This window comes from Aethalodelphis obliquidens, unplaced genomic scaffold (assembly GCF_003676395.1).
Source record: "Aethalodelphis obliquidens isolate GAN/ISIS:26980383/991018 unplaced genomic scaffold, ASM367639v1 scaffold73, whole genome shotgun sequence".
Classification (NCBI taxonomy): domain Eukaryota; kingdom Metazoa; phylum Chordata; class Mammalia; order Artiodactyla; family Delphinidae; genus Aethalodelphis; species Aethalodelphis obliquidens.
Window position 1 is genome coordinate 3,503,148 of NW_020838017.1, and position 24,321 is coordinate 3,527,468.

General features: G+C 47.5%; 1 long non-coding RNA gene across 5 annotated transcripts in view; it reads right to left on the reverse strand.

The window, feature by feature from the left end:
• Nucleotides 1-2,481: 2,481 nt before the first annotated feature.
• Nucleotides 2,482-24,321, reverse strand: part of LOC113612179 (uncharacterized) — a 50,276-nt gene continuing 28,436 nt past the window's right edge. For 2 of the 5 annotated variants that reach the window (XR_003429762.1, XR_003429759.1), the window contains exons 3-4: nucleotides 11,589-11,744; nucleotides 2,482-4,546 (exon numbers count right to left, since the gene is read on the reverse strand). This is a non-coding gene — a long non-coding RNA (uncharacterized LOC113612179). Of the gene's footprint in view, nucleotides 4,547-11,588; nucleotides 11,745-15,087; nucleotides 15,112-17,180; nucleotides 17,277-24,321 lie in introns of those variants that run through there. The other 3 variants (XR_003429761.1, XR_003429760.1, XR_003429763.1) reach the window with 3 other exon arrangements.

Genomic DNA, 24,321 nt, shown 5'->3' on the forward strand with positions numbered 1-24,321 from the left:
CCCCTGGTCAGTGAATGAAGATCCCACATGCTGTGCAGTACAGCCAAAAAAAAAAAAAAAAAAAAAGTGCTCTCAGGCAGAATCTGCGAAGGAGGTCATAGTTGATAGTAGTTATTAAAACGAGCCATGTAGGGCTTCCCTGGTGGTGCAGTGGTTGAGAGTCCGCCTGCTGATGCAGGGGACACAGGTTCGTGCCCCGGTCCGGGAAGATCCCACATGCCGCGGAGCAGCTGGGCCCGTGAGCCATGGCCGCTGAGCCTGCGCGTCCGGAGCCTGTGCTCCGCGACGGGAAAGGCCACAACAGTGAGAGGCCCGCGTAACACACACACACACACAAAAAAACTAGCCATATCATCTTTATTGTAAGCACTTATGTAAATCTTGCCTCTCAAACTTTAATATGCATACAAAGCATTCCAGCACCCATGGAAGAAATTGCGATTCTGCAGGTTTGGAACGGCATGAACTGGCATCTTTAACAACTTTCTTCCTTGTGCCGATGCTGCTCCCCCAGACCCGTTATTAGTAGCACTAGAGAAAGTAGGCACATCACAACTCAGCCCCTTACATCAACCACTTTATCTCAAAACAACTATTAAAGACCATTAAAGGCCACCATCACAATTTTGAAGGATCACATGTTTGGCTGGCACATCAAAGTTTACAGAAGGCTAATAAAGGCTGTAACATCTGAGTATGTCTCTATTTGGAAAACAACATATATATAGTCATTAGTGCAACAATCACTGAACATGTGTTACTGAACACAACACATCTGTTATGTGTTTACAAGTAGGTTACAATGCACTGTTTTGGAAACCTCATGGATATTATTGGAGTTAATCTTCATAATACCCTGGGATTTTGGCATTAGGAGTCCCATAACAACCATGAGGATGTAGATACTGGGACTCAACTTTGTTTCTGTTTCCCTACTCTTGATTTTTTTGTAAACGTTTGCACAAAATAGAAGCTGATTATAGATGGCTGGAGGAATACAGAAAGTAAGGGTGTCTTAGAACTTCAGAGAGAGACTTCCCTGGTGGTCCAGTAGCTAAGACTCTGTGCTCCCAATGTAGGGGGCCCGGGTTTGATCCATGGTCAGGGAACTAGATCCCACATGCCGCAACCAAGAGTTTGCAGGCCGCAACTAAAGATCCTACATGCCATAACTAAAACCCGGCTCAGCCAAATAAATAAATATTAAACAAATAATATATTTTTTAAAACTTTAAAAAAAAGAACTTCAGAGAGTTTTCATTGTTTTGTATTTACTTTTACTCTTTTTTCTAATAGCATAGATAAAGGTTTTTGTTTGTTTTTTGGCGACGCTACCTGGTTTGCAGGATCTTAGTTCCCCGATGGGGGACTGAACCCGTGCCCTTGGCAGTGAAATCACGGAGTCCTAAGTGCTGGACCGCCAGGGAGCTCCCAATAAAGTTTTAAGTTTATAAGTAAAAACCAATCAGTTTTCCCAACTGGATTTTTTTTTTTTTCGGTACGCGGGCCTCTCACTGCTGTGGCCTCTCCCGTTACGGAGCACAGGCTCTGGACGCGCAGGCTCAGCGGCCATGGCTCACGGGCCTAGCCGCTCCGCGGCATGTGGGATCTTCCCGGACCGGGGCACGAACCCGTGTCCCCTGCATCGGCAGGCGGACTCTCAACCACTGAGCCACCAGGGAATCCCTGGATGTATTTTTTATGTGCCCATGAGCTCTATACAGGGTAATTTTTACTCCTCTCAGTTCTCACTAAAATTTGATGTTATCAATTTTTATTTTATTTATCTATTTAATTTAGGCATCTAGAAATTAGAGGTGCCATCCTATTATTGTTTCCCTGGTCTCTAGCAGAAATAGATAAAGAAAATGTGATATATAAGAATGAATATTGTTCAGCCTTAAAAAAAATGACCTCTTACATTTGGGAAAACATGAATGAACCTGAAAGACATTATGCTAAGTGGAAAAAGCAACCACAAAAAGAAAACACTTTTATCTCAATTACATCTGGTATCTACTAAAGTCCAACTCACAAAACACAGCAGAATCTTGATTGTCGGGAACTTGCGTGGGAAGACAGGAGATGTCGGTGACACGATTACAAAAATTACGTTATGCAGGATGAATAAGCTCTGGGGATCTAAATACAGCCTGCTGAAACAGTTAATTATACGGGATATTATACTTGAGATTTGCTAAGGTCCACCCGGCAGGGGTGTGGGGACAGAAGAGGCTCAGATGAAAAGGGAAGAAGGAAGTTAGGGGAGAACTCTGCAAAGGAAGAAAGCAAACAGGGATGAGCACAGTCCACCCACCAAAATACCAGGGCTTTTACAGGCTCCACTTTCAGGATTAACAGCCTTGTTTTCTAGATGCCAACACCCACGCAGGCCTGCAGCTTGACAGCTGCAATCCCATGAGTCAAGCCAGGTATTTCTGGGTTCCAGAGTCCTGCCTCTGGAGAAACAAAGGGCAGTCAGTCCGCAGACAGCCTGTTAGGCTGTCCCAACCACTAGGCCACCCGACCAGGCTAGAAGTGCCCCCATCAAATGCTGAAGGCAGACCTCTGTGCCCCTCTGTGAGACGAGGCAGTTTGGGTGGGAGAGTCAGAGCCGCCCGATAACCAGCACCTCCTCTCTGGTTACATCCGTGGAGTTCCGCCAACACCCGCTGGTGCTCTGGCGTCCTCTAGTGGCCATCCGTTCTAACGCCAACTCTCAGCCCTTCCTCCTCTCCCTCCCCAGCCCTGGGGTCCGCACTGGCCTTGGGCACCTGCCAGACTGATTTCTTTCCTAGTCACCCTCTAAGCCCAATGAAGTGTCCTGCAGAGTTGGGTACATCTCTCTCAGTCTTGGCTGGTGGGCTACAGATCTTTATCAGATACGTGATTGCCAAACACCTTGTACCATTTTGGAGGGTGGATTATCTTTTCCCTTTCTCCTTTATGCACAACACTTTTTCGTTGTAAGAAGTCCAATTCATCTCTTTTGGCTTTTCTTGCTTGTGCTTTTGGTATCAGATCTAAGAAATCATTGAATCCAAGGTCATGAAGGTTTACTCTCATGTTTTCCTCTATCAATACAAGTTATATAATTTTGGTTCTTATATGTAGGTCTTTGATCCATTTTGAGTTAATTTTGTATATGGAGTGAGGTAAGAATCCAACTTCATTCTTTTGCATGTGGGTATCCAGTGGTCTTAGCACCTGTGCTAATTGTTTGGGAGAAAATATTTGCAAATGATGCAACCGACAAGGGCTTAATTTCCATAATATACAAACAGCTCATACAACTCAATAACAACCACAAAAAAACCAATCCAATCAAAAAATGAGCGGAGGCTATCTGGACATTTGAAATATGGCTGGTCCAAACTGAAACGCGCTATGAGTGAAAAATACACATCACATTTGGAAGACTTTGTAAGAAAAACAGAATGTAAAATGTATTATTGATAATTAATAAAATGATCACATGTCAGTGATAATATGTAGAGTGAATTAGGTTAAATAAGATGTACTATTTAAATGAATTGCACCTGTTTCTTTTTACTTTTTAAATGCAGCCACTAGAAAAGTGTACATGGGGGCAGCATGCTACTCCTTCAGGACGGTGCTGGCCAGACCCTCTCGGCCCCTGGGTGCTCTGAAGCCAGAGTGGGAGGCTCCCGGTCAGGGATTGCTGCCCCCAGCTCTGGGAGCTGAGTGGGACCCCAACAGGGAGGGCACAGCTGGCCCTATGGTGCCTTCCTTCCACCCTCCCCAACCGCCTACAAGTGTCATTATCCTAGTTTACGAAAATGAAGGGGCAGAGGCTCCGAAAGGCTCAGCAAGGGTGTGGGGAAGAAGGTAGAGACCCAGCCTGTCCACTACAGACCCTCCCACCTCAGCACACCAGTGCCTGACCTGCTTCCAGGCTGAGGTGTCTACCTCTCCCTCCCCCATAGAATATACCCATTTCAGGTGTAAATTCAATGATCTTTAGTTAATTTGTACTGTTGAGCAACTATCACCACAATTCAGTTTTAGGGCATTTCTATCACCCCGTGGGCAGTCCTTCCCCATTCCTACCCCAACCCCAGGCAACCATTAATTCCTTTGTCCCAGCACCATTTGCTGAAATGACTATCCTTTCACTCCATTGAATTGCATTGACATTTTTGTTGAAAGTCAATGAACCATAAATGTAAGGGTTTATTTCTAGACTTGTTGCCGAAATATTGGCTTCCCTGTGCACCAATGCCGGACAGAAATACAGAAATACGGAGACAGAGATTTTGGAGGAAGAGAGAGATGGCTTTATTTTTCTGCCAGGCAGAAGGGAAGACAGAAGTCTAGCGCCTCAAGAACTGTGCCCACACCCCCTTCGGGAATGGGAGAAGATTTTATATGTGGGGCTAGCAGTCCAGGGTATATGATAAGGATCAAAGTAGTGAAGGTCCTGCATTCTTCTTCTTCCTGCATTATTTCAAAACAGTCAGTGCTGGCGTCAGGCAGCCCTGTTACTGGGTCCGTTTGTCTCTGGTTATCAGCCTGCAACTTTTTTCTGAAATGCAAATGTTACAAGGGAGTGCAGGATGTAATTCACATAGTGTTAAAGAGTAATAGGTTAGTTTTGTGGAGTAAAATCTATTTACAGACACTACAGATTAGTAACAGTTAAAAAAAAAAAAAACTAGGGGTGATTAATTCTTTCAGGCCAGGTTATGTCTCTTCTCTAGCCTGTTCCCTGTTCCCTTTATTTTCCTTGTTCTCAGGAGAGGGAAAACTTCATTTCTATTTTTGCTGCAACAGACTCTCTAGTCTGTGCCACTGATATCTATGCCTATCCATATGCCAGCACCATACTGTTTTTTGTTTGTTTCTTTTTTACTGAAGCTTTATAGTAAGTTTTGAAGTCGGGAAACATAAATCCTCCAACTTTGTTCTTTTTCAAAATTCTTTTGGCTGTTTTTGCCCTAGGGGATAAGCTTGCCAATTTCTGTAAAAAGCTTCTGGGATTTTTTTAAAAGACTGCAGTGACTCTATAGATACTTCGGAGAGAATTGCTGTCTTAATCATATTGCATCTTCCAGCCCATGAACACGAACTCTCTCTCCATTTGCTCAGGTCCTTGCTGGTTTCCCTTGGCAGCGTCGTGGTTGTCAGTGTGCAGGTCTTGCACTTACACTATCAGGAGTGCCAGAGAGGCTCAGGGTCGGGAAGCTGGGGTGAGGGGGGGGTGTACAGGGAGAGGGCACATGCCCTCCTCACAAACACACACTGCAAAGTCACACCAGGACGAAATACCCCCTTATTATAACCCTGAAGAGCAGAGGGAATTTTCTTGAAAACCTAACTCTAGTAAATGGGGGTTCACCCGCACGGCAATCAGCTCAGCTAAACAGATTGGTGTCCTGAAACAGAAGCCAGGTTGTTTATTCTGTTGTCCAGAGAGCAAGGCCAAACAATGCTGAATCCCACTCACCCTCTGGTGGTGATATCGGGCACCACCGTGGCACATGGGACCTGGCTTGGGTGGCTGAGTCTAGGCAGCCGCCACAGGCTTCTGGTCATGCGCCAGAGGGAGGGGCTGGGGAAGTGACCCCCGGCCGCTGCCTGGGGAGGGCGATCAGGTCTCAAGCCCTCCACCCCCGCCCCATGCTTCTCCACTCAGCCTGATGGAAGCAGCTTCCACTCACCTTTCTTCCCACACACTCTGAGAACATTGCTAACTGAATTCTACTACAGGACACCACAAGTTTATGGCAGCGTGTTGACTAAAAGTGTTTACTGAGGGACTTCCCTGGCGGTCCAGTGGTTGAGACTCCGAGCCTTCCACTGCAGAGGGCAAGAGTTTGATCCCTGGTTGGGGAAATAAGATCCCACAGCTGCCAGGTGCGGCCAAATAAAATAAAGTATGATACAGATGAACTTATTTACAAAACAGAAACGGGCTCACAAACATAGAAAACAAACTCATTAAGGTTACCAAAGGGGAAAGGGGTTGGGGAGGGATAAATTAGGAGTTTGGGATTAGCAGATACAAACTACTATGTATAAAATAGATAAACAACAAAGTCCTACTGTATAGCACAGGGAACTATATTCAATACCCTGTAATAAACCATAATGAAAAAGAACATGAAAAAGAATACATATATATATATACATACTAATTGAAGTAATACATACATATAAAACTGAATCATTCTGCTGTACACCAGAAACTAACACAACATTGTAAATCAACTATACTTTAATTAAAAAATAAATAAGAAACAAAAGTATTCTTTTTTTAAAAAAAACAACAGCCATTTATTTATTTAGCCCTGCCACGCAGCTTTCAGGATCTTAGTTCCCCAACCAGGGATTGAACCCGTGCCTCCTGCAGTGGAAGCACAGAGTTCTGACCACTAGACCTCCAGGGAATTCCCTATTCTAACTTTTTTTTTTTTTTTTTTTTGCGGTACGCGGGCCTCTCACTGTTGTGGCCTCTCCCGTTGCGGAGCACAGGCTCTGGACGCGCAGGCTCAGCGGCCATGGCTCACGGGCCCAGCTGCTCCGCGGCATGTGGGATCTTCCTGGACCGGGGCACGAACTCGCGTCCCCTGCATCGGCAGGCGGACTCTCAACCACTGCGCCACCAGGGAAGCCCTATTCTTACTTTTTAATGAACCTTAATTTTGAAAATTTTCTTTCACACGAAGCCACAGATACACAAATAGGAAGAACTTTAAACATAAGATATATCTGGCAGAGATTCATAAAACTTTCACTTCACAATAAATTCTAGAAAAAAAATGCTTGAAAATAATTACATTTACACTAAAGTTCTCAATCCCTAAGTGGAGGCCTGCGGGAAGCCCCTCTTCAAGCCCAAATTCTATTCCATGAAACAAAGAGGAGGTGTTGCCTTGAGACCCCACTTCCCTGGTCTTCCTGGAAATGATTTTAAACTGCTTGATCTTTGAAACTCTTCAGTTTAAGATGTGCTTCTGTGCAAAGTCACCTGGAGTTGGCACTTATGTCTTGTCCTTGACCAGAGCTTACCCTGCAGCCACTAGGGGGCGGGGGTGAGGCGTTCGGGGGCTCTTGGGTACCAAGGACGCCTACGTGTGTTCCAGGCGGGTCCATGGCTTTCTGTCATTTTTCCTGCAGTTCTTGACTGCTCTCCTTGCATGTTTTTACTTGCTCAGATGTTTCTTGCTTGTTCCTTTCTATCTCTGCACTTTCTTGTGCCTTTCATTTCCCTCTTCCTTTCTGCATATCTCAGGCCTTGGCTGCTGCACATCCCAGCACTGTGCTTCCCGCTGCCCCTACCCCGTGCGCCTCTGCAGGCCCAGCGAGTGCAGCCTTGTGCCTTCTGCACGTGGCTTGACTTTATTTGAGGCCTCGTGGGTGATTCCCTAGCTGAGGCAAAGGCCCATTCTCGGCATATTCAGAAACTAGAGAACCAGTTTGGTACACCACTGATAGGTTGTGAAGGACTTCTCCAATTCCAGGAGGCGGGCCAAAAGAGCCTCCTTGACTCAGATGTGATTTTTCTGGAAAGATTTTTATGAATACCTTCCAGGAGTTGGCTTTTGGATGCCAGCCATGTGGGTTTTTAAAAAGGCAACTCTGGGGCTTCCCTGGTGGCACAGCGGTTATGAATCCGCCTGCCAATGCAGGGGACATGGGTTTGAGCCCTGGTCCGGGAAGATCCCACATGCTTCGGAGCAACTAAGCCTGTGCGCCACAACTACTGAGCCTAAGCTCTAGAGCCCGTGAGCCACAACTACTGAAGCCCACATGCCTAGAACCCGTGCTCTGTAACAAAGAGAAGCCACCACAATGAGAAGCCCACACACCGCGACAAAGAGTAGCCCCCGCTCGCCGCAACTAGAGAAAGCCTGTGCGCAGCAACGAAGACCCAATGCAGCCAAAAATAAATAAATTTATTTTGTTTAAAAAAAGGTAACTCTGTTGCTCTGGCCCTCTCTTCACAATCTGGCCATTTTCAAAACACCTGTTGCATTTCTTTTCTTTTTAATATTTATTTATTTATTTGGCTGTGCTGGGTCTTAGTTGCAGCAGGAGGGATCTTCTATTTGCGGCATGTGGGATCTACTTCCCTGACCAGGGATCGAAACTGGGCCCCCTGCATTGGGAGCACAGAGCCTTAGCCACTGGACCACCAGGGAAGTCCCAGCACTTGTTGCATTTCTGTACGTATATTTTTAAACTTTGGCTCAGTTCATTGTTGATTCACTCAATGTCTTAAGGAGAGTGGAGCTCCAAGAATAAAATGGTAGTATGGGGCTTCCCTGGTGGCGCAGTGGTTGAGAGTCAGCCTGCCGATGCAGGGGACACGGGTTCGTGCCCCGGTCCGGGAAGATCCCACATGCCGTGGAGCGGCTGGGCCCGTGAGCCATGGCTACTGAGCCTGCGCGTCCGGAGCCTGTGCTCCGCAACAGGAGAGGCCACAACAGTGAGAGGCCCGTGTACCGAAAAAAAAAAAAAAATGGTAGTAAGCACTGGCTGCCTGCGCACATCAAGAAACTGGCCCAGGCCATGGCTCCTCAGGCAGTACAGCCTTTAAGTCACCCAGTCCTTCTTAACAGATGTTATTTCATTAAAAGCCCCGCCCTCGCCACAGCTCTGAAGCCTTAGGCCTCTTCTAAGCCAGAGTCAGAGGTGCTGAGTTCTCAGGCCATGTGGGTCTTCCGGTACGCCCAGTCCTCTTGCATTTCTATTCCAAGACTTGCTTCTCCACTCTCTGGTCCTCTCTGATGAGTAGTGAACGGCCTCAACTCAGTTACTCCTGTCTTTAATTCTGAGGGTCCCCTGATGGTCTCCTTTAGCTGGCATTTATTCTGCCCTTGTCAGTTGTGGGTGCCCTGTGATGAGCTCGTTATCTGATACTTGTTCTGTGTCCGCCACACATTGAGCCTGCAGTGGAGCAGCCCCTCAATCCTGGAGCTCCCCAGTTCCTCAATGAGCCCCAGGAACCCGATGCTTCCCAAGGACCCAATGCTCCGAGGAGATCAGGGGAGAGAAGAGGCCTAGCAGAACAGCCACTCAGAAACACTTGTGGAGTGAAGACTGGCGCCCCTGCTGGTCTGACTCTGGTCCCACATCCCTGAAGCTGCACCCAGATCACAGGACCAGGTGTTTCCATGGTGATGACATACAACATTAAACTCTTGTTTCTGCATCACTTCCAGGTCCCCACACCCCATCCCTAATTCAATGCTCAGGTGTCCAGATGCAATGAGGCAGAACACAAAGAAGTGGGGTTTCAAGGGTCCTGGAGAAGGGGTGGCCAGGGTACTTTTGACAGGAGGCAGAGGGCTCTGAGCTCAGGGACCATGAGCCTATGGATCAAGGCTGTAGCAACTGAGAGATCAAGGATTTGGGATTTAAGGAGCTTAGACTTGGGAACATGGGTGGGAGACCCATGAGAGGGAGCCCAGAGGTTCATGAAGCCCTAAAAAGAAGAGATCTAGGACGAGCTAGTGGGGAGTCAAGGTTGGAGAGAGAACAGCCTGTCCTAAGGAAGGCCTTCTTCATCATAGAGCAGTCCTAGAACAGGCCTCCCAGCCACTGGAGATGTATGCGCAAACTCCTGAGCACTCCTGCAAGGGAATCAGTCCAGAGGGCTCAGACACTGAGTAGGGTGAGAAAGAGGCTCTTTGTAGCGACTCCCTCCTCTTTTCCCCACTGCCTGCTCCCAGAGGAAATCACTTCCGAGCAGGGCTTTTCCATCCCTGAGCTCTGCCAGGTCACGGTTCATCTCTGAGGTCCTGCCCTCTTCCCCTCATCTCTGTGTCTCCACATGTATCCCCTGTTTGCAGAGGAGACTCTATCATCTGGTGTCACTTGACACAAGATGTTTGGTCGTGCTTTTCATGGGCCTCGTGGCAACAGTCCTTCCTCAACCGTTTGTGTTGCCTTGACTTTTCTCATGTAGTGATCTCCAAAGTGATCCTTCGCTAGATTCTTTTCCTCATCTCATCTTAAAGGTGAGTTTTTCCTAGACCAGATTTGCATAGGACATTTGTGTCAGGGAGAATCAGGGCTGTGAGTGTCAGGGCTGTGTCTTAGGCTTGCATAGATTTTGTGGGGATTCAAGTTTTTGTATGTAAACATGTTTTGCACCTTAAAAGAATAAATGTTGGGCTTTCCTGGTGGCACAGTGGTCGAGAGTCCGCCTGCCAATGCAGGGGACACGGGTTCGTGCCCTGGTCCAGGAAGATCCTACATGCCGCGGAGCGGCTGCGCCCATGAGCCATGGCCGCTGAGCCTGCGCGTCCAGAGCCTGTGCTCCACAATGGGAGAGGCCACAACAGTGAGAGGCCCACGTACAGCAAAAAAAAAAAAGAATAAATATCATTATGTGTATGAGAGGTTATAAAGGCAGGGCATAAACAGCACTAGGAAGTAGGGCCAGTGTACTACTATGTCTCAGTGGATGAAGTAGACACACCATCATGTTCAGACATCTTCTGTGTGTGCCTAAGCCTAAGTCTGTAACTCAAGGGGGCAAACCATTGGCCCCGGATGTGGCCATATCCCCCTGACCCACCCGGGTGTTCACTTTGATCCTCAGTTTTAATGATTTTCTTGCTTTTCTTCCTAGTCTTACTCCCTTCGTGCCACATCCTAAAAGGCCTGGCTTCACATGCCCTGTCCACTCTCTGTCCACAGCCTTGTGCCTGTGTCTTACTCCCAGGAAATTAGGATTCAGCCTCAGCCAGGGGCCAGTCTCTTCAGACAAGCCTATCTGGTATTGTCTTTCTTATGAGCAAACACTAAACTCAGAAAAAACCAAGGCTGTCAACGGGGTTTTACACCCACACCATCTTGATGCTTCCTGAAGAAACAAATGCCCCAGAGGTTTTTGCTCCTTCACCTGTCACCTGACACAGCAGTCGCGTGCAAGAGACCCTAGGAATAAGAGGCACAGTGCTATCCTTTACATTTAATTAGCTCCACATTTTTTATTAATGCAACATTGAAGAGCTGACCGGCTGACCTACTTATCCAGCCCACAGGGCAGGCAAAGCTCTAAAATCTAAAAGTGAAGTTCAACCTTTAGGAGGTTAATTTTGTATATGCAGAACATGCAGAGTATGAAAAAATGTTACATTAAAAAAACATTTAGAGTCTGTGTGCTTTACAGGGTGAGTCGGAAGGTTGGCTATGTCACGGTGCTCATGCCCCTGGGGTAACCCTGAGAAGTAGTTCTGTATCAAACCTCATGAAAAGTTATTTCTTCTCTTTATCCTGATATTGTTGGTTACTATAATAATTTAACCAGGCCATTCAGTCTTGTCTTCAGCAGATGGCTTCTGCTTTCCTGCCACGCTTGCCTGAAGAACCATTTTAAGTTAAAAGCCAGAAGTTGCATGTCCAACAAAGGACCGTCTCAAAGCCAGGGTGGGAAGGACTGGATTGCATACTCAGCAAATGACACTACAAAAAAGACTCATGGGTACAGGATTCTTAGCATCAGCTAACATCACCTGTAAGACTGTCCCAGGGAACCGAGTGAGGGCTTCTAGGACTCTGAGTTCAGAACAGAAGCAAGCAAATCACCACGACTGTGTGTCTGGGGCACTGACCTGTGTTTCGGGAATCCATGGAGATCGGCATGTTGTTGTATCGTGCGGTGGCCCTGCCTTGTCCTCAGGGTGAGGGGGAACAGAGTCACATCTTCCGGCAACGCGCCCTCACACTGACTGATGAACTCCATCAGTACACAGCGGCGTGTCTGTGCTCTGGAGGGAAGGAAACAAAGAGAGTGAGAGCCTAGAGTGCCTGCCTCCCAGCTCCCACCCACACGGTGAGACAACGGATGCCGGGCTCGTGCCTGGGAGAGGTCTGCCGCTCCCGTTCCTGTGCTTCTGTCCTGCCTAAAAGGGGGTCTTCTCATCAAGAAGAAACCGTACGGGCTTCCCTGGTGGCACAGTGGTTAAGAATCCACCTGCCAATGCAGGGGACACGGGTTCGAGCCCTGGTCCAGGAAGAGCCCACATGCCGCGGAGCAACTAAGCCCGTGCGCCACAACTACTGAGCCTGCGCTCTAGAGCTCGCGAGCCACAACTACTGAAGTCCGTGCACCTAGAGCCCATGCTCTGCAACAAGAGAAGCCACCACAATGAGAAGCCCGCGCACCACAACAAAGAGTAGCCCCTGCTCCCGCAACTAGAGAAAGCCCATGTACAGCAGTGAAGACTCAACGCAGCCAAAAATAAAAATAAATTTATAAAATTAAAAAAAAAGAAGAAGAAGAAACCGTACGTTTTGAAGCAGTCCCTACTGTGGCCAGCCAGGACAATTCACTTACTCCTGGCCCTCAGCCTGCCCTTTTCCCAGGGCCAGACAGTGAGGCAGAGAAGACGTTTGAGAGCCAAAAAACCAGTGAGGTGGACCTAGGAGCCTGCTGGGATCCAGGCCGAGTGTGTGGACCCTGAGTGAGGACCCCTGAGTTCATGCCCCTGCTCTGCTACAAGCTGGCTGTGGCCTCGCTGCGTTTCTCTGCTTCCTATCTATAGAATAATGATGAGAGAGCCTCCTCCCTTGGCTTGTTATGAACCTTAAATGAATTTATATGTTCAAAGAACTTAGAAGAGCACAGCTTCGTGAGTGCCCATGGTGTTAGCTCTCATTTTCACTCGGAGACCTCGGGGAAGCTCGTTCCTTTGAGCTTTGGTGACCGCTGTCCATCTCAGCCCTGACCTGAAGATCAAATGAGATCATAGGTAAGAGCTTCGTCAAGGGCCACTTGACCATACCGGAGTAGGCTCGTGAAGTCATTATGGTACGTTTCTGTAGCTTCCCTAGAACAATGGCGTTCCCTTCCCCCGCAGCGCTTCGCTCCTGCCAGAGCCTCCTTGGGCCCCTCCCTGCTGCAGGACCTGATGTTCCTGTCTCAGTTTTTGCCTCCAGTTCTTCAGGGCAGAATTTCTGCTCCCCTAGGAGCAGGGGGGGCGAGCAGACAGCCGTGGGTGAGTTTCACTCCATGTTGTTAGCCCTGAGGGTAAAGTCTGGGCAATGGGATGGAAGTGGGTCCCAGTCCTTGCTCAGAGAGCTATTTGCCTGGCACATTGCTAAGCATTCCTCATAACTGATGCCTGTATTAGAAGTGCTCTAGTGTCTATCATTTGGGAATTATAAAACAACAATGTCCTCTACTAACATTTACATTTTACTACACTGTGAAATAACATTTTAGTGAATATCCTTGTCAATAATTCTCTGTGCATGTCTTTGTTTCTTAGAATAAATTTTTAGTAATAGAAGTATTGAGCTAATGTAATAATTTTAATACTTATAGCCAAATAAGACTTCCAAACAGGTTGCTACCAATTTACCCTCTTACCAGCAGCAAATTAACATCCCTGTTTCCTGAGCCCTTACCAAACGCATATTTCATAGTCTCTATCTCTCTATATATCATTGCCAGTTTCATAGATGAAAAATTATCTCTGTGAAGTATAAAAGTTCCTATAAAAATACGGTAGCTCTATCTTTTTTCTTTTTAAAATTTATTTATTTATTTATTATTTTTGGCTGCGTTGGGTCTTCGTTGCTGTGCGCAGGCTTTCTCTAGTTGCGGCAAGTGGGGGCTACTCTTCATTGTGGTGCGTGGGCTTCTGATTGCAGTGGCTTCTCTTGTTGCGGAGCATGGGCTCTAGGCCCGCGGGCTCAGTAGTTGTGGCTCGCAGGCTCTAGAGCACAGGCTCAGTAGTTGTGGCACACGGGCTTAGTTGCTCAGCGGTATGTGGGATCTTCCCGGACCAGGGCTCGAACCCATGTCCCCTAAATTGGCAGGCGGATTCTTAACCACTGTGCCACCAGGGAAGTCCAGTAGCTCTACTTTTAATGATCCAGCAATCCCACTCCTGGAAATATATCTGGAGAAAAACATAATTTGAAAAGATCATGCACCCCAATGTTCACTGCAGCACTATCTACAATAGCCAGGACATGGAAGTAACCTAAATGTCCATCAACAGAGGAATGGAAAAAGATTGATACATATATACAATGGACTATTACTCAGCCATAAAAAAGAACAAAATAATGCCATTTGCAGCAACATGGATGGACCTAGAGATTGTCATACTGAGTGAAATAAGTCAGACAGAGAAAGACAAATATTATATGATATCACTTCTGTGTGGAATCTAAAAAAAGGGTACAAATGAACTTATCTACAAAACAGAAATAGAGGGGCTTCCTTGGTGGCGCAGTGGTTGGGAATCCGCCTGCCAATACAGGGGACACGGGTTCGAGCCCTGGTCCGGGAAGATCCCACATGCCACGGAGCAACAAAGCCCGTGAGCCACAACTACTGAGCCCACGTGCCGCAACTGCTGAAGCCTGTGCACCTAGAGTCCATGCTCTGCAACAAGAGAGGCTACCACAGTGAGAAGTCCGCGCACCGCAACAGAGAGTAGCCCCTGCTCACTGCAACTAGAGAAAAGCCCACACGCAGCATGGAAGAACCAACACAGCCAATAAATAAATAAATAAATAAATAAACAAACAGAAATAGAGTCACAGATGTAGAAAACAAAGTAATGATTACTCGGGGGTAAGAGGAGGGAAGGATAAATTGAGAGATTAGGTTTGACATATACACATTACTATATATAAAACAGATAACTGATAAAGACCTACTGTATAGCACAGTGAACCCTACTCAATACTCTGTAATGGCCTATATGGGAAAAGAATCTAAAAAAAGAGTGGATATATGTACATGTATAACTGATACACTTTGCTGTACACTTGAAACTAACACAATGTTGTAAATTGGTTGGCTATTGCCAGAATGCTGTGTAACAAACAGCCACAAAGTCTCCACGGCATATAAGACTTTGTTCCACATTCATGCACCCTGGGGTGGCCGGACCTCAGCCAATAGGGTGTGCTCAGGTCTGCTCCCTGGGTCTCAATTATCCTGGGACCAATGGGCAATCTGCGTACATTCTACTGCTGGCGATGGCAGAAACACATGAGAACAAGCTTCTGCTCACATCACAGCCACAGGAGTTTCAAAACAAGTCACCTACCAAGCCCAATGTCAAGGGACAGAAAGTCCATGCTACTCACCATGATGTCATCTTGGCTGGAGGCCACTACTGCAGTAAAGTGAAGCATCCAGACCAGTAATTCCACCACAGCTGTGAAGCTGAACACTACCTTACATGCTTATTTGTGGTATTGCTTCCTTCAGAGTATTACCTATTTGGGAGTGCCTTGGACCAGGGGTCAGGTTTAGATATAATCATCAGGGAAGGTAAGTCATGCAGCAAAAATGAGCTTGTAAAGCTAGGAGAACTTCAAGAGGCCAGTGTGAGCAGGAACAAGGAAGCGTGGGGTCGGGTAGGGTGTGGGCAGTTCATAGAGACTTGCGCCAAAATGTGGGGAGAGTTGATTGGGATCCAGAGCAGCAACAGGGGGATCCCTTCTTAGGCTCTTGCAGTAGTTCAGAGCAGGAGCAGTGGAGGCGGAGGGTAGTGATGGGATTTAAATGTAGACTAGGTAGAAAGAAATGGGCGTCAGGCCTGGGCCTCCAGGGCAGGGTACCTCCTTTGCTGAAATGGGGAATACTGATGAATGATAATGTTTTTTGAGGCGTGGTGATCAGTAGTTCTATTTTGAATGTGCTCAATTTGAGATAGTTATTAGACATCCAAGCGTGGATGTTTATGAGGTAGTCGGCTGCTTAGCCTTGTGTCCAGAAAAACGGACTGGAGACAGTGGTTTGGAGAGTCAGCACACAGAATTTAAAGCCATAACTTCACTTACAGGGATAAAGAGAAAAAGAGGAAGAGTCCAAGGGCTGAGCCAATGGCACTGCCATCACCCCAGGTGGCAGTGAGATTCGGGAGTGGGGCCTCTTGAGAAAGGACCAAGGAGGGCTTCCCTGGTGGTGCAGTGGTTGACAGTCCGCCTGCCGATGCGGGGGACGCGGGTTCGTGCCCCGGTCCGGGAAGATCCCACATGCCGCGGAGCGGCTGGGCCCGTGAGCCATGGCCACTGAGCCTGCGCGTCCAGAGCCTGTGCTCCGCAACGGGAGAGGCCACAACAGTGAGAGGCCCGCGTACCAAAAAAAAAGGACCAAGGAATGCCACCTCAATACAAGTGAGGAAAGGGTGATAAATGGAATATTGCCTGCCACATCAGTAAACAAAGGATGTCACAGTCATCAGCGATTGCAGCCCTCCAGCGTGAGCTTGTGAGCCCTGAGGAAACTCGGGAAGGAAAGAATATCTACCACCTGGCAGCCATCAGACTGCAGCCACTCCCTAGACTGAGCCCTGAGGAAACTCAGGATATGAAAACACAGGATCCTGGCCCCAGATAGCTGAGGTGCATATCAAAGATATGACAGCAGTGAGCCCAGACTCTCGCATCTTCCCATACCTAGAAAAGCACGAAATTCCTCAACTTGACATATCTGGGTTTCTTTAATTAACAGTCCTCTTCTGACGTGCAGACTACCTGCCTTTCTTGCAAAACTCATATATAACCTGCCCCCGCCTCCTCGGAGCAGTTCTCCCAGGGTTACTTGAGATGCTGCCTCCCCGGCTTGAAGTCCTAAAACTTCCCGCTGAATAAAACATAACTCTCAACTTTTAGGTGGTGAATAATTTTTTAGTCGACAAGGGCTTCAAGGAAGAGGGAAGGTGAGGTAAACTGGAAAGCTTGGAGATGTCGTGAGAGGGAGAGGGCTGAAACGGGGATTTCTGGTGCTGGGCTTGGCTAGTTTAGCCTCTTAACGGCTGTAAGCAAGGCTCCGAGTCCGCTTCTCCAAGAGGCTCTTCCTTCCCCGCATGGTCATGGATGGCGCCACAGCGCCTCACATCATTTAACGAGGACAAAACTCTCCCAGACCACACACACCCCAGTCCCAAATCTCTGGTCCTATGGTCAGAACTGGGCCAGGCTGCCTCTGTCCCTGACAAAGGGAAAGGCCCTCAGGAGGCTCCGTTCTCCGTGCACTTTGCTCAGAGAGCCCAACCAATGTTATTACAGCTTTGTTTTGGGGAACAAGGAGAGGCCAGGGTACCTATGAGAAGCTGACTGAACCAGAAGACACATGAGGCGGAGCCCAAATTTTCACAAACCAACAAGGAGGGGTGCGGGGGAGGGACGGGGCGCTTTGAAGAATCTGTCTTCCCGCAATCTCAGCCCCTCACCTGTTCCTAGTGTACCTGTGCCGGTCTCCCCGCGTGAGGTGGCCAGGAAAGTCCGGCTCTCTCCACCCAGGCTGCTTAATGTCATCATGGGAACACCGTGGGCGGGGCTGAGAAGCGGTTATTGTGACGCTCCAGTATCGGAGCCTCCGATTGGCTGGTATGGCGGGGGGCGGGGCCAGCTGGGAGGGGTGGGGCTGAGAGGCCTGGAGGTGCCAGGTGGGCGGTGGCCGGGAAGAGACCTGTGGATCTAAGGCTCAGGTAAAAACCTCATTGCTGGGGCCTAGCAAAGATAGAGGAAGATGAGACTTCCCTGGTGGCACAGTGGTTCAAGCCCTGGTCCGGGAAGACCCTACAGGCCTCTAAGCCCCCGTGCCTGGAGCCCGTGCTCCGCAACAAGAGAAGCCACCGCTATGAGAAGCCCGCGCACCACAACGAAGCGTAGCCCCCGCTCTCCGCAACTAGAGAAAGCCCGCGTGCACCAAAGAAGACCCAACGCAGCCAAAAAAAAAAAAAAGATAGAGGAAGATGTATGTCCCTTCTTGCCACTTTATGGGGGCTGCACAAGGACTGAACAAAAATACCCTCCTGCTGCCCACTCCCGATCCGCCCACACTCCGCAAAGAAGCTTTTTCTATAGAACCCATGAAACAGCGAGAAGCAGAGAGCCAAAGACAACCACGGATATTGTTCATCTTTCTCTCAGCCTTCCCCAAAAGGACCAACAGCTGTTTGCCAGCGTCAGTACTGTGCATTAGAGAGAGATAATCATACTTTTCAGGGATTACTGGACACTGGCTCTGAACTAATTTCTGAAGACTCACCATTCAGAGAGTAGGGGCTAATGGAGCACAGGTGATCCATGAAGATTTAGCTCAGGTCCACTCACAGAGGGTCCCTGATGCCACCCTATGGTTATTTGCCCAGTTTCAGAATTGGAGTAGACATACGCAGCAACTGACAGAATCCTCACATTGGTTCTCTGATCTGTGGAGTGAGGACTGTTATGGTAGGAAAGGCCAAGTGGAAGCTACTAGAACTGCCTCTACCTAGGAAAACAGTAAACCAAAAATACTGTGTTCCTGGAAGGACGGACTTGAAGGATGCTGGAGTGATGATTCCCACCTACAGACCCATTCAACTCACTCATTTGGCCTATGCAAAAGACAGGTGGACCCTGGAGAATGATAGTGAACTTGGTTGTTCATTTTTTCCTGGAGGGAGAAAAGGCCAGAGGTACGAGTCTGCTGATTCATGGGCCATGGCCAATGTTTGACTGAATGCTCAAGGATTTAGAAGGAACACAATTGGAATATTGGTGACAGTGAAGTTTGGGGAGGAGGTATGTGGATAGACTTTTCTGAACAGGCAAAAAAACCCACATTTGTGTCCTGTGTGAATGCTCACCAAAGGGTGACCTCAGCAGAGGAGAATTTTAATAATCAAGGGGATAGGATGATCCATTCTGTGGTTACCATTCAGCCTCTTTCCTCAGCCACCCCTGTCATCACCCAATAGGCTCATAAGCAAAGTGGCCACAGTGGTAGGGATGGAGGTTATGTATGGGCTGAGCATCGTAGACGTCCACTCACCAAGGCCAACCTGGCTACGGCCACTGGTGAGCACCCAACTTGCCAGCAGCAGAGACCAATACTGATTCCCCAGTATGACACCATTCCCCAAGTTGATTATGTTGGACAGCTTCCATCATGGAAGGAATAGCACTTTGATTTTACTGGAATAGACACTTCATCTGGATATGGACTCTCCTTTCCAAAGAGGGTTCTAGCTGTTCCACTGTGGCAGTTGAAAGATGGCCATGAATTCTTCGGAACTTCTCCCATACTGAAGTGGGGTCTGTGTGCCCTGCCCTTAGATCTGGACAGGCTCTTTAACTGTTTTGACTAATAGAATACAGAGGAAGTGATGCTAGGCCACCTTGGGTCTCAGGGTTTTATAAGCTTCCACTTTATGTCTCTCAGAACACTCAGCCTTGGGATTCTCAGCTGCCAGGTAAGAATTCTTACTACCCTTCTGGAGAGACCATGTTGAGAGGCCCTGAAACCTCATAGAGAGGGAACTCACTGAGACCAGCTTCTGGCCTTCTCCACCAAAGCACCAGGCATGTGAATGAAGCCATCATGGGCCCTCCAGACCACCCCAGCCACGAGCTGAAAACTGAGTAACCCCAATGCACCCTCACGGAGCAAGAGAAGTGGCCACGCTGGGACTTCCCTGGCGCTCCAGTGGTTAGGACTTGGCCCTTTCACTCACGAAGCCCAGGTCTGATCCTGGTCAGGGAAGTAAGATTCCGCAAGCTGTACGTCATGGCCAAAAAAAGAGAGAGAGAGAGAGAGAGAGAGAAGTGGCCACCTGATAATCAAAGATGCCACTATGGGTAACCAAAACAAACAGATTCTATGTTCACCACTGGCAGCAGAGTTGGAGATGGGGCTGCATTTTCCATGGTGCTGGGCTGGCAGAGAGAGAACTCAGCTCATGGGCAGAGGGCCTGCGATAGGAACAGAGTCTTCCTTTGTCCTCGTTCATGGCTGGAAACACAGATGAAAGAGAAGGTTTGTCCCCTCAAAGAGCTCACATAAAAATAGCTGACACTGATTACCACCTCCCACCCATCACAAGTTCTTTAAACCTTCCTCCAAACACTGTGATGTGAGTAGCATTGTGAGCAGATGGGGAAAACGAGGCCCAGAAACATTAATTTATGCAAGGACACAGGTATTGATTGAACCAGAATTCAAACCCAACAGACAATCTGTCTCCAGAGTGCCCCCTCTCACCCTTCAGGCTTCACCAGCTTTAGCTGGGGATGAGGCCTGAAAAGGAAGGGACTGGGCGGGATGGGAAGGAATCAGGTGGGTTGACACAGAATGGAGAGAAAAGATGCTCATAAACAGATGGAAAGGCTGGCTGGAGAAAGTGGGAGAATCTAGCAAGGGAAGGGTTAGCATAGAATAGGAAGAGACAGAGGAAGGACAACCAATTTGTGATCAGACTGAACAGAGTACGGAGGCCCAGGAGGAAGGAAGGGCTATGTGGCTAGCAGAGGGATGCAGGAAGAGAGAAAAGGCCCTGACTCAGGGACAGCAAGCATAGTGAGCTGGCATTCCTTGGGCTCAGGTTGGCCCCAGCCCCTCTGGGCACTCAGGCTCCTCAGATGGTGACCCCTCTCTCTGCCTGTTGGCCTCTTGGCATAAAGAATCCAAAGTCAATAGGGGGGACTTCCCTGGTGGCACAGTGGTTGAGAGTCCACCTGCTAATGCAGGGGACACGGGTTCGATCCCTGGTCCGGGAAGATCTCACATGCCGCAGAGCAACAAAGCCCATGTGCCACAACTACTGAGCCTGCGCTCTAGAGCCCATGAGCCACAACTACTGAGCCCGTGTGCCACAACTACTGAAGCCCGTGCACCTAGAGCCCGTGCTCCACGACAAGAGAAGCCACCACAATGAGAAGCCCGCACACTGCAACGAAGAGTAGACCCCACTCACCACAACTAGAGAAAGCCCACGTGCAGCAACGAAGACCCAACAACGAAGACCCAATGCAGCCAAAAATAAATTTTTTTTAAAAAGTCAATAAGGGACAGTCATGGCTTCACATTTGCTGATGAAGTCATCTTTCTCTGGAGCCAGGATCTCTAGGCTTTTGGGGACTAAAACTGAGACAGAAACTCTAAATCCCCTAAGTGTGTCACTGAGAGCAAGGGCCACACCTCCTTTTACCCCTTGGTCCTCTACACATTGGGAGGTGACACAGCCTCATATAATGGGAGTGACTAAGGAGGATGGCACACCACCCTTGCAGGATTAGTCTCTTAGCTGATGCCTTAACCACCCTATGAAAAGGTTCCAGCCTACCGTTGGGCTGGCACTTGCTGGGTATGGTAGATGATGGAACCAGTACATGGGGACTTGCTCACTGCCACACCCTTTTTGCTGTAAAGTAGGTTCCTTAGTCCAATTCCTTAGTTATGCAGAATCCCACATAACTTGACGGTTTAAATACTCTCTATGTCCTTGGAGAGTGGAGAAGGCAAACTCACACTCAATATGTGTCAGCTCCAGTCAATATGGTCACTGTCCTCCAGAGTGAAGGGATCCAGAGTAATCAACCTGCCACCAAGTAGCTGGTTCATCTCCTCGAGGACCAGGGCAATATTGCAGGCTCAGTGTTATCCTCTGTTGCTGGCAGGCTGGACAGTGGGCCATGGTGGCATCCAGGCCAGCCTTGGTGACTGGGAGCCTGTGCTGTTGGGTCCATGTACACCTCACCCCTGCCACCATGGCTGCCTTGCTCACATGCACATTGTGCCAGTGCTGGCTGATGCCGGTGCATGAGCCTGCTGTCTACATGGCTCCTAAAGCTTCCTCCATGGGAATGTGACACTCGGACCTTCACACACCGGCTGCAGCAGGTCTTCACTTTGCCTCATCTTGTCTGTCACTTTCCTAGAGATGCCAGAAAAAATTACCACAAACTTACTGACTTAAAAGAACAGAAATTGGACTTCCCTGGTGGCACAGTGCTTAAGAGTCACTTGCTAATGCAGGGGACATGGGTTCGAGCCCTGGTCCAGGAAGATCCCACATGCCATGGAGCAACTAAGCTTGTGTGCCACAACTACTGAGCCTGCGCTCTAGAGCCCGCGAGCCACAACTACTGAAGCCTGCGTGCCACGACTACTGAAGCCTGCGTTCCTAGAGCCCATACTCTGCAACAAGAGACACCACCACAATGAGAAGCCCGTGCACCGCAACAAAGAGTAGCCTCCACTCACCACAACTAGAGAAAGCCCACGCACAGCAACAAAGACCCAACGCAGACAAAAGTAAATATAAAAATAAGTACATCTTAAAAAAAAAAAAAGACTCCACGCTTCCACTGCAGAGGGTGAGGGTTCGATCCCTAGTCAGGGAACTAAGATCCCTCATGCCACACAGCGTGGCCAAAAAAAAAAAGTCAAAAGACTGACCATGCCAGTCTTGGCAAGGATGTGGAGAAATTGGAATGTTATATGCTACTGGTGGAAGGTAAAATGATGCAACCACTTTAGAAAACAACTTGGTGGGTTTTTATGAAGTTAATCATACACATACTCAGAGGCCAGACAGCAGAAGCAAGAAGAACTACAATCCTGCAGCCTGAGGAACAAAAACCACATTCACAGAAAGACAAGATGAAAAGGCAGAGGGCTATGTACCAGATGAAGGAACAAGATAAAACCCCAGGAAAACAACTAAATGAAGTGGAGATAGGAAACTTTCCAGAAAAAGAATTCAGAATAATGATAGTGAAGATGATCCAGGACCTCGGAAAAAGAATGGAGGCAAAGATCGAGAAGATCCAGAAGAATTAAAGAACAAACAAACAGAGATGAACAACACACTAACTGAAGTGAAAAATACAGTAGAAGGAATCAACACCAGAATAACTGAGGCAGAAGAATGGATAAGTGACCTGGAAGACAGAACGGTGGAATTCACTGCTGCAGAACAGAATAAAGAAAAAAGAATGAAAAGAAATGAAGACATCCTAAGAGACCGCTGGGACAACATTAAACTCAACAACATTCGCATTATAGGGGTCCCAGAAGGAGAAGAGAGAGAGAAAGGACCTGAGAAAATATTTGAAGAGATTACAGTCAAAAACTTCCACTATTATTCAACATAGTTTTGGAAGTCTTAGCCATGGCGGTCAGAGAAGAAAAAGAAATAAAAGGAATACAGATTGGAAAAGAAGAAGTAAAACTGTCACTGTTTGCAGATGACATGATACTATACATAGAGAATCCTAAAAATGCCACCAGAAAACTACTAGAGCTAATCAATGAATTTGGTAGAGTAGTAGGACACAAAATTAATGCACAGAAATCTCTTGCATTCCTATACACTAATGATGAAAAATCTGAAAGAGAAACTAAGGAAACACTCCCATTTACCATTGCAACAAAAAGAATAAAATACCTAGGAATAAACCTACCTAGGGAGACAAAAGACCTGTATGCAGAAAACTATAAGACACTGAGGAAAGAAATTAAAGATGATACCAACAGAGGGAAAGAAATACCATGTTCTTGGATTGGAAGAATCAATATTGTGAAAATGACTATGCTACCCTAAGCAATCTATAGATTCAATGCAATCCCTATTAAATTACCAATGGCATTTTTTACAGAACTAGAACAAAAAATCTTAAAATTTATATGGAGACACAAAAGACCCCAAATAGCCAAAGCAGTCTTGAGGGAAAAAAGTGGAGCTGGAGAACTCAGACTCCCTGACTTCAGACTATACTACAAAGCTACAGTAATCAAGACAATATGGTACTGGCACAAAACAGAAATATAGAACAATGGAACAGGATAGAAAGCCCAGAGATAAACCCATGCACCTATGGTCAACTAATCTATGACAAAGGAGGCAAGGATATACAATGGAGAAAAGGCAGTCTCTTCAATAAGTGGTGCTGGGAAAACTGGACAGCTACACATGAAAGAATGAAATTAGAACACTCCCTAATACCATACACAAAAATAAACTCAAAATGGATTAGAGACCTAAATGTAAGACTGGACACTATAAAACTCTTAGAGGAAAACATAGGAAGAACACTCTTTGACATAAATCATAGCAAGATCTTTTTTGATCCACCTCCTAGAATAATGGTAATAAAAACAAAAATAAACAAATGGGACCTAATGAAACTTAAAAGCTTTTGCAAAGCAAAGGAAACTACAAACAAGATGAAAAGACAACCCTCAGAATGGGAAAAAAATATTTGCAAACGAATCAACGGACAAAGGGTTAATTTCCAAAATATATAAACAGCTCATGCAGCTCAATATTAAAAAAACAAACAACCCGGGGCTTCCCGGTGGTGCAGTGGTTGAGAGTCCGCCTGCCGATGCAGGGGACATGGGTTTGTGCCCCGGTCCAGGAAGATCCCACATGCCATGGAGCGGCTGGGCCCGTGAGCCATGGCCGCTGAGCCTGCGCGTCCGGAGCCTGTGCTCCACAACGGGAGAGGCCACAACAGTGAGAGGTCCGCATACCGAAAAAAAAAAAAAAAAAAAAAAAAAAAAAAAAATTGGGCAGAAGACCTAAATAGACATTTCTCCAA